General features: G+C 38.1%; 1 protein-coding gene across 2 annotated transcripts in view; it reads left to right on the top strand.

Moving 5' to 3' along the window:
* Positions 1 to 9889, top strand: part of TK2 (thymidine kinase 2) — a 402342-nt gene that overhangs the window by 97257 nt on the left and 295196 nt on the right. The gene's annotated exons all lie outside the window — the stretch shown is intronic.

Genomic DNA, 9889 nt, shown 5'->3' with positions numbered 1-9889 from the left:
ACACTCAAGCTAATAGCATAGCCTATCAACAGATCAGAAACAAGACAAAGTACCAAATAAAACAAGACAAAAAGAATTACTACACTAACCTACAGTAGAAACACCAAAAAACACCACAAAAATTCTGGAGCACAATCAGTAAAATCCTTCATGCCGGACAAACCTCAGCTCCTCCCCCTAATATACTAGAGAGCCCAGTTAACATCGCTGAACACTTAACATGTATTTCACTGACAACTTTCTGTCACTAACCAGAAATAATCTACACGATCTATCATCGATGCATATCCTATCCTATCCAACAGTAGCAATATTACATTCTCATTCCAATCCATCTGTACAAAGACCATAGAAAAACTATTAAAGGAACTCAAAACAACTACAATAGTAGCTGATAACTTACCAGCTGAATTTCTCAAATATCAGCAGAAGCCATTTCCTACCCTCTGTCATTACTTTTTAATCGGTCCATTGCTGAACAGTGTGCTCCAGACATCTGGAAAATATCACATATAATACCCCTACATAAAGGTGGGAACTCAACTGAACTTGCAAATTATAGGCTCATCGCATTTCTCTCTCCACTATCTAAAATCCTTGAACGGTGCATTCATTCTGAACTTCTGCAGTATCTCAAAGCCAGTAATTTATTTGCCAAATACCAACATAGTTTTAGGCGTTATCATAGTACCACAGCTGCCCTCCTCAGTTTTACCAACACCATTAGTCAATTTAGAAAGGAAGGGAAATTAGTGTCATAAGTCTTTCTAAATATGTCTAAGGCTTTTGATGCAGTCTCTCACAACAAACTACTGAGTACTCTCACCAACCTTAATCTCCGCCCCTTAGTCCTCATATGGTTTCAGAGTTACTTAACGGGTCGAAAACAAGCAGTAAAATGGCAACAAGACTTATCTCCATTACTCCCAGTCACATTAGGAATCCCACAAGGTTCCATACTTGATTCTCTTCTGTTTAGTATATTTACTAGTGACCTCGATACTGACACCCCCCCAGCCTCCACAATCCAATATGCAGACGATTCTACACTTATGTATGCCACATCTACCATATGCAACAGTTCCAAGACATAACACAAAAGTCTTTCACCCAAATTGAATCATAGTTAACCAATACACAGCTCATATTTAACCCTAACAAAACCAAACTCATGATCTTTCATCCCTCCAGAAGCACAGACTCCCCATCCACCTTCTTAATCACATCCAGTAGTAATACACAAATTGCTCCTGAACTACAAACCAAATTACTGCGAGACAAATTTGATAATAAGCTGAGTTTCAATCTCCACATATCACAGATAGTCAAGAAAATACACAAAAAAATGGACACATTGTACAGTAACAAAAATATTTCTGTCAGAAATAAATAAAAAAACTTCATAACTCTGGGGGTAATAATCCAAAATTAAACTTCTAGTCATTCCAGACCCAGACACAACTTTCGCAATAGGTTCAGGTTGACATAAAATGGGGCTACATCTATTTGCTGGATTATTTAAAACTTCTTGCCTAATGTTGTCCACATATAAGTTTGGATATCCCCTTTCAATGAACGACCTAGTCAAGATACTACACTCCTGTTTGAAAACTACTTCATCAGAGGTCATCATATTGACTGCCCTTTAACTAAAGACCTCTTCTGATGTTTGAGATGTGAACACTCAAAATGTAAATATGAGTTTGAAAAGCTTGGCTTCTTGTATATTGTGGACTTAAAGGTCCCCCTGATCTTTGTATATGGTCACATCCAAATAATTGGCAGAAGTATGGAATGTGTTGTGGGTGAATCTCAAAAAGGAAGATATATGTATGGGGACATGTTTATATGTATATACAGTTTTGGATCAGACTTTCATATGTTAGTTATCTGGCAGATGGAATCTCCGTTCTAAAGATAACCTCACAGTAGTGTGGTCTGAGAGTCTACTGAGATCAATCCAGGCATCACAGCACATGTGCCGAACTCTACCGTTGCCTAGCCATACATCCAGTCTACTCACACGTGCTTATGAAAGCGTAATCATTCTGTGCAGGGAGCAATGTTCTTCCAACATTTAATAAATCTAGCATCTTAAGACAGTGTATAGCCAGGGAAGGCATATATGATTATTGGGGATTGTGTCAAGCCACAGATCTAAAACATCATTAAAATCCTTACCCATTGTGATATTTACATGGAGTGGGTATAGAGATATAAGCAGTGTAACTAAACTTAATAGTGGTAGGATGTCATCAATGTTGGGGCCATAATAATTAACTAGCAGCATAGGGCCAAAAAAGGAACTCACCTGAGCCATTGACTTGTCTGCCTTATCATGACGCTCTTGTTGCACTACCCAGACCAGCTTCTTACTTAAAAAAGTGGTAATTCCTCTTTTTGCCATTTTGATGCAGCTTGTGGAAAGTATATTCCTGGCAAAATGTATATATAAAGTGTGTGCATGGTTATATTTCACCTTATTTTCTTGTAATATAAAGCAAAATGTTTGTGCTTCTGTACAAAGTAATGCATTTATCACTTTTGTGTAGTATGTTGTGAACATACCTCTTACATTATAGTTCACACCCTTTTGTTTGGATTTACAGTGTGGATCCTTATTTGAATTCTTCTCAAGCTGGCATTAATTTTGGTGTTAGTTGGAAAGTAAGTTGTCAGGCAGGTGTTCACAAATAGCACAAAATATTGCACTTGCCCACACAATTCCTTTCAAACTTTAAAGTACAAGCAGTATACAAAAATCCCTGTCAGCATTTAAATTCCTTAGCTAAAGTGCCCTGATAGAAAGAACTGAAGGTAATTTGTCACAAAGTGTACACAGACACTCCACTAAAACATGTTTCCTGCCCTGTAAGGGACTTCCCTGTCCTTAAAACTTACCATACAAATAAAGTTCTCACAAACAGCATATTTTTACCACAAAATTATCTCCTAATACTTAAAAATAAGCCCCGTTTTAAAATGGAAGTCACTGACAGATTGACTTTAAACTTTGTGTTTATAAACTTTAGCCAAAACAATCCATTTATGCTTTAATGACAAAGTCAGAAAAAGACCAAAACATGGCATATCTGCGGCTAATGGGGTCTGGCTTTATTGGTCTGAATGTACCCATAAAGACTTAAAAAAGTAAAAAGGCACAAGCATTTAGAAGTGATGTAGCTGAAACACTGGCAAGTCCTTAAGGAGTAATTTGTATATATCTCATGGGCCTCAACTATAGCAGGTTTAATGTATTACACAGTGAAGACTCTAGCTTGGCAGGGTTTTTCTTCAAGGTTTTACTGAATAGTTTGTCTGTGTAACCTTTTTACCCTTTGGTTTACATTCTTCTGTGTCTTCAGATTATCTATTTTCTCCATTATTTTAACTTGGCTTACCTCTCTTTGGACAGACTTTGTCAGTGACGGGTGCTCTTACTTACAGCATAGTCACTTCTCTTGTTATACTTGAGTAACAGAGTCATACCTAGTAACAGTAACCTCACTGAGTTATTTTGTCCACTCAGTTTGCTACTATGTTTCTTCTATGTGAAATATGGTGTGCCCTGACTTATGTTATGTCTGAAGGTGGGAGCATAAACTTACACAACCATGTTTAAAGCATTAATAATAGTTGGAGGGAAGGAGGCAATTATGTTACTTTGGACTCCAACACTAACTTTGCTGGATTTGGGTGAATAAGTAATTGTGTATTAAGTTATGTTATTGCCATAATATTAAATTAACAGTTTAGCAAAAAAACTAATGGGTAGCTCTTTGCAAAATTAATTTAATAGTTTGGTAATTGCATAACTTAATTCACAGTTACATACACTAATCCACCATAATTAGGGCTGGAACACAAAGTGACATAACCACATCCTTCTCCCCCACTAATATTAATGCCATAAAGACAGCTGTGTAAGTTTAAACTTCCATGTTCTTAAGCTGTTATTAAAGTAATTTTATTTGGAAACTGGAGTGAAATAACCGTTAGAGTTTGCATAGAAAGTGTCCACATACATATGAACACATTTATGCAAAAAACAAAGATTGTTTTGCCCCTTTAGACATGATCTTTAATGTCTGTTGCAGTGATTGGTGGCTTTTTTTCTGAAAAAGTTATAAATTATAATTGTGACACAAGTACGTTCAGTGTATGCTGTTTTATATATATATATATATATATCTGCCTTTTACATTTAAACATGCATGGTCTAACAGCTTAAAAGCAAGCACTGTATTTGGAAGCACCATATTATACTTCTGCATCTGACTTAATTGTTGCTCAAAAATCAGTTATTTAATATTCTTTAGAAGCTGCACTGTCTTTGACAGCTTGATCAAAATTAGATTATTAAGGTAACAAAAGATCAGTTGATAACCAAAGAACTGCACAGCCCTTTTAAGTTAAGGAATGAAGCATGGAAAACTTGGAATGAGTCTATGACATTAGAGAAAAAAACAGATTCATATTACTGAAAGACTTGGCCAAGTAAGCAAATTGTCACATAAAGCTTCCTTCATACCTTGCAGAAGCTCTCCTTAGTAAACCTAAACAATTTTGGAACCTAGTAAACTAAATTACAGATGATACATCCTGTAAAAATCTCAGAAATAACACAATATCCTTAACGATAGGTAATCACACAGTATCTGACTTTCTCACAGAGTTTTCTCGACTATCCTCCCCCTTCTTCTATTCAGAACCAGTGCATACAAAAGCCTGAACCCCCCCATACACTTCACCCTTTTACTTCAGAGTTAAAATAATTTGAGTATAACTGATAAAAATCCAAGCAGATGTGCCCACAGGTTCAGATGACATACATTCCTGGTTTATTAACCTTTGTAAGGACCACTTCTTACAATCTCTCAAAACATAACTTGTCCCAAAGCATCATTTCCACCCAGTAGAAGCAGTCAGTTATTAAACCAATTATAACATTTCTCAAATCTTCTTCAGCAAATGAATTCCACCAGTCTCAATTCTGCCAAACCAAGAAATCTGCCTACAAGAAATCAGCGTGACTTCTGGTCCAGCAGAAGCACCTGGATCACTTTATATACAAGTGCAGATGACTTCCTAATGAGCATTTACGACGGTGATCTTATAGGGTTGTTTTTTTACTGACCTTATGAAGACCTTTGACCTGGTGGATCACACCTTACATGCTGCTCACACCTCCAAGCTGGGATAAGTACTCTGGTTGTCTCATGGGTTAAAAGCTTCTCAGCTGACAGAAAATTCAGTGTGAAAACTGGTATTTCAACCTCCATCTTTGCAGTCTTTTCTAATGGTATACCACAAGGATCTGTCCTGTCTCTGTCATACTGATCTTATTCACAGACATCTCTCAGTTGATGTCTTTAATTTACCAGACGTAGTATTTGCTGACACTATGGTGATCTACAAATTTACTACCTCTCACACTAATTAAAAGACATCTCAAGTTTAATCTTATGTAACTTTCTAATTAGATAACTCCCAAAAAACCCGATCTTGAATATTTAAAAAACCAAACCAGTGATGTTTGGAACTAACCAAAAACTTGCCTCCATTTCTAAACACTGACAATGACCTTCAGTAATCATAGACTTTCCTAGAAAATATGCAACACTTTAGATACCTAGTGATTTGTTTAGACCACTGCCTCAACTTTCAATACCATGTTGAACTTAAAAAAAAAAAAAAAAAAAAAAAAAAAAGACGCAATAGAAAATTATGCTTTTTTTGGGTCCTCCCAAGGTAGGTTAACAGTTGGCAAAGGGGTTCTCCTTGACTGGCTATGTAGGAACTCCCTGTAACTGCCTCTACTTTAAAGAAGAACCTCACAGCCTCACAAGGCACAACTAGTAACATGATAATTCATCACTTTAGCCACAAAAAAGTGAACTAAAATCTGTCTGGTCCTTACTAAAGCAAAATAGCTGCCAATTACTAATTGAGTAAAGCTACTGCTTGGATCTTTCATATTTAAATTAATTAACCTGGAGTTCTTACCTTTCTTTGTCAAATGTCTGAAATAGCATACTTCTAATTCTCACCTTAGATTAATTAATTTCAGTCTAAAATAATATTCGTTCAAACTCCTAAAACTTTATTGCACTGCACTGGCCCCTGCTTACCTTGGCTGTGACCACGGATCTAGAATCTCTTCTTGCTTACTTAAAGTAAATCATCTCCCAACAAATTTCAGGACCAGAGTTAGAAAGTTTGATTTCAGAGATGCATCTGGTAAATGCTATAATAATACTGCCATAACTGGATACATGTTCTCATAGGAAAACCAACACTTGCTCTTCACATGTATGCATCTTATTATACCATACTGTATGAATGCTTTGCCTCTGTCATCTTGGGTGCATTTCTTTTGACTACCTTTTTTGTCTTACTATTGAACATCCTTGAATATTAAATGTATACCGTATAAAACCACAATGATTAAATTTGATTGTAAAATGACAAACATAATATTAAAATATTGAAAATGTTAAAAACACTTTGGAAATAACACTTGCTTGTTAAAGTGGAGAATTAAATTTAAAATAGGGGAGTACATTGCCATCTAGTGGCTGTTTTCATTAATTACATTTCTATATATTCAAAGCTTAGCTGACCATAATGTTAATAGTGGTAGTATTGAAACATAGTCATTCAACCCTGGGAAATTTCCTGCCTCAAGGGTCACTTGCCACCATAGCTCCCTAAATTAAATTTTTTCTTCCCATGCGCCCCACCCCCATGTCATTTTTGACTTGTTCCAATACCAAAAAGGAAAATTTCGATTTCAAGCATACCTTTGAGTGTTTAAACAAAGCATTAGTCTCTTTGCCCACTGTTATATCATAAGTATGTTCGTATATCCTGCTTTTTAACTTTCTTTCAGTCTTCCCTACTTAGAAGGATTTACAAACTGAACAGATAGCTAAATAAATTATTCCCTTTGATTCACAATTGTAGTAATCCACCTGTTTCTACTTTCTATATGGTATCTGTCCGTATTCATAATGTATGTACATTGTGTACAGTGGCCACATTTGTATGTACCTAACTTGGTCTTGTTTGTATTGACCTTATGTTTATTTTCTAAAATGTTTCTAATACATTGTGAATTTTTATATACCACCTTATGTGAAATTTTGGATATATTTTCCAAATCTGTAAGGGAAACAAATCTTTCCCATTCTTTTAAAAAAATATTTTTAATCTTATTGTTTATAACATTGTATTCCAGAATCAAAGCTTGTTGATAATCATCTCTAGTGTTTCCTTTGTTTACATTATCCCCTATGTTTTGTTCACTATATTTTTGAATAGGCTTGAACCTATTGCTTCTTCCTTTTACAAGTTTTAGGAAAAAGTGATGTCTGAATTTTATATTAGATATTTATTGTAATTTTACTGGTGGTTTTAAACATAGATAGTTTAAATTCATTGGTCATGGTTAATTTAATTTAATATAAATAACAGAAACACAAGGATACACTGGTCATCTGATGAAGTCTAGTTTTTATAGGATGAAAACGCATGTAAAATGATTGAAAGCGTTCATGTTTTAACTGGTTTTGTGCTCGTACTGTGTGGCTTATTAAAACTTTTGAATACTGCTTGTTTGAGGCTCCACTCCGTGTTTCAGCACTTTTTAGTTGGATTAATGCTACTCGATGCCAGAAGTCTAAACCTCAAAATGCACGCACTCAAGGCACTCCTCAGTATGGAGAAAATTAATATATGTGCAGTAACAGAAACCTGGTTTAGGGCTCCAGAGAGCACCCCAGCACTACCAGGCTACAACTCATAACATACATTTCGGCCACAAAACCCGGACCGAAATACAAAAGGCGGGGGAGTATCCATATTCAGCAAGGATACCCACACCTCCAGGTTAGTGGCACAGCACGATGCTTCAGAGATCATCCACGTGCAACTAACAACGGGCAAAACTGCTATTCAAATTATAGCTTGCTACAGATCACCCACCATGTCCCAGGACCCCCACTCCACATTCCTGGAAACACTGGGAAACATAAAGGTCCTACCAAACACCCTGATATTGGGTGATTTCAATTACCCAAACATTATCTGGGAGAACTACTCAAGTACAAGCTCCCTTGCCCAACATTTCCTAGAATTTATAAACTCAAGTGCTCTGGATCAACTGGTCAACACCCCCACCAGAGGTGACAACATGTTGGACCTGGTCATCACCAACATGGGCGACCAGTGTTCCACACTGGAGGCCAACCCCTTGCTGGTTAGATCTGACCATAAATTAATCACTGTGGATATCCACATTCCGCCACCACCCCCGGTCAAAGAACCCACCGTGAAAAACTTTTCAAAAGCAAATTTCACGTTACTTAAGACCGAGGTGGTAAGTTTCAAAGCCCCCATGCTAAAGGATAACACTATACAAGCTGCAAAATCCTTCACTAATGCACTCTACGGGCACCTACAAGAATGCATGGATCGTGCTATCCCAAACAAAACCAAGACTCACTCCTCCAAGAAAAGGAAACCATAAACAAGCTATACAATAGAAGGAGGAAACTAGTACAGAAAAGAGTAAAATCCCATGAAGGGAAGACATCCCTGATCAGTATCAGCAAGAAACTATGTTCCCTCATAAAATCATCCAAGGCTAGCTTCGAAAGAAAAATTGCCATGGACTCCAAAGTTAACCACAAGGCATTCTTTAGCTATGTCAAGAATCTAAGTGGCAATTCTCAGATCTGCTCGGAGTTGGTGCAGAATGGCACAAAACACACTGAATCAACCGATGTAGCCAGCATCCTGGCAGACAGGTTCAGTGCAAACTTCACCCCCCCTCTCACTCCCAAAAGGGCCCATAACTATATCAGAACCCTGAAATCACAGACACTCAGGTTAACACAGCCCTCTCCAAAGCCAGAAACACAGCATCAGTGGGACTGGACGGTGTCCCAGGCTGCATCCTACACGAGCTCAAAGATGAACTAACCCCTCACCTAAACACACTGTTTAAACTCAGCCTCTCCACAGGCTACGTGCCCACAGAGTGGTGCACAGCAACAGTTATTCCGCTCCACAAAGATGGAGCCACAATAGACCCTGGGAACTACCACCGTATAAGCCTGACTAGCTTGGTCTGTAAAGCTATGGAGCGCATCATCATGGATCTCGTTAACAGAGACATTGGGAACCTCCAAACACTGGACCCTTCCCAGTTCGGCTTTGTTAAGGGCAGATCATGCCTCCTAAACCTGGTGGACTTCTTTGAGACAGTTACCAAGGCTATAGACGAGGGAAAGGTATCCACACAGCCTACCTAGACCTCGCAAAGGCCTTCGACACCATTCCCCACTCAGGTATTATAGACAAGCTCACCAGCTTGAACATAAACCCCTATGTCGTGAGATGGGTTGCTAACTGGCTCACGGACAGAACCCACATGGTAAGAGTTGCGGGAGGTAGGTCTGACTCTAAACCGGTTACAAGTGGTGTTCCCCAGGGCACAGTCCTAGGACCCCTCCTGTTCGGCATATACTTCTCAGAGGTACAGGCAAGCACAGGAGGACTATGGCTGACCAAGTTCGCAGACGACTGCAAACTCGGGGCTATAATTGACTCTCCGGCTGACACAGACATCCTCCAAAAGGGTCTCACTGAGACAGATACCTGGTGTGAAAACCATGGCCTCAAGCTAAATGCCAAAAAGTGCATAGTCATCTCCTTTGGGAAAAACAAAGTACCCACAAACTACCACATAGGTGGTAGCCCCCTAAATACGGAAGACGTAATAAGGGATCTGGGGACCCAAGTAGATAGTAACCTCTCCTTTAATAATCACATTGCCAAAGTGGTTAGAATATCCTTCTATGTGGCCCACCTAATCACAAAAGGG

Source organism: Protopterus annectens, chromosome 8.part1, assembly GCF_019279795.1.
Source record: "Protopterus annectens isolate FY-2018-M chromosome 8.part1, PAN1.0, whole genome shotgun sequence".
In the NCBI taxonomy this organism is placed as follows: Eukaryota; Metazoa; Chordata; order Ceratodontiformes; family Protopteridae; genus Protopterus; species Protopterus annectens.
This window is presented reverse-complemented; position numbering and strand designations above follow the sequence as displayed.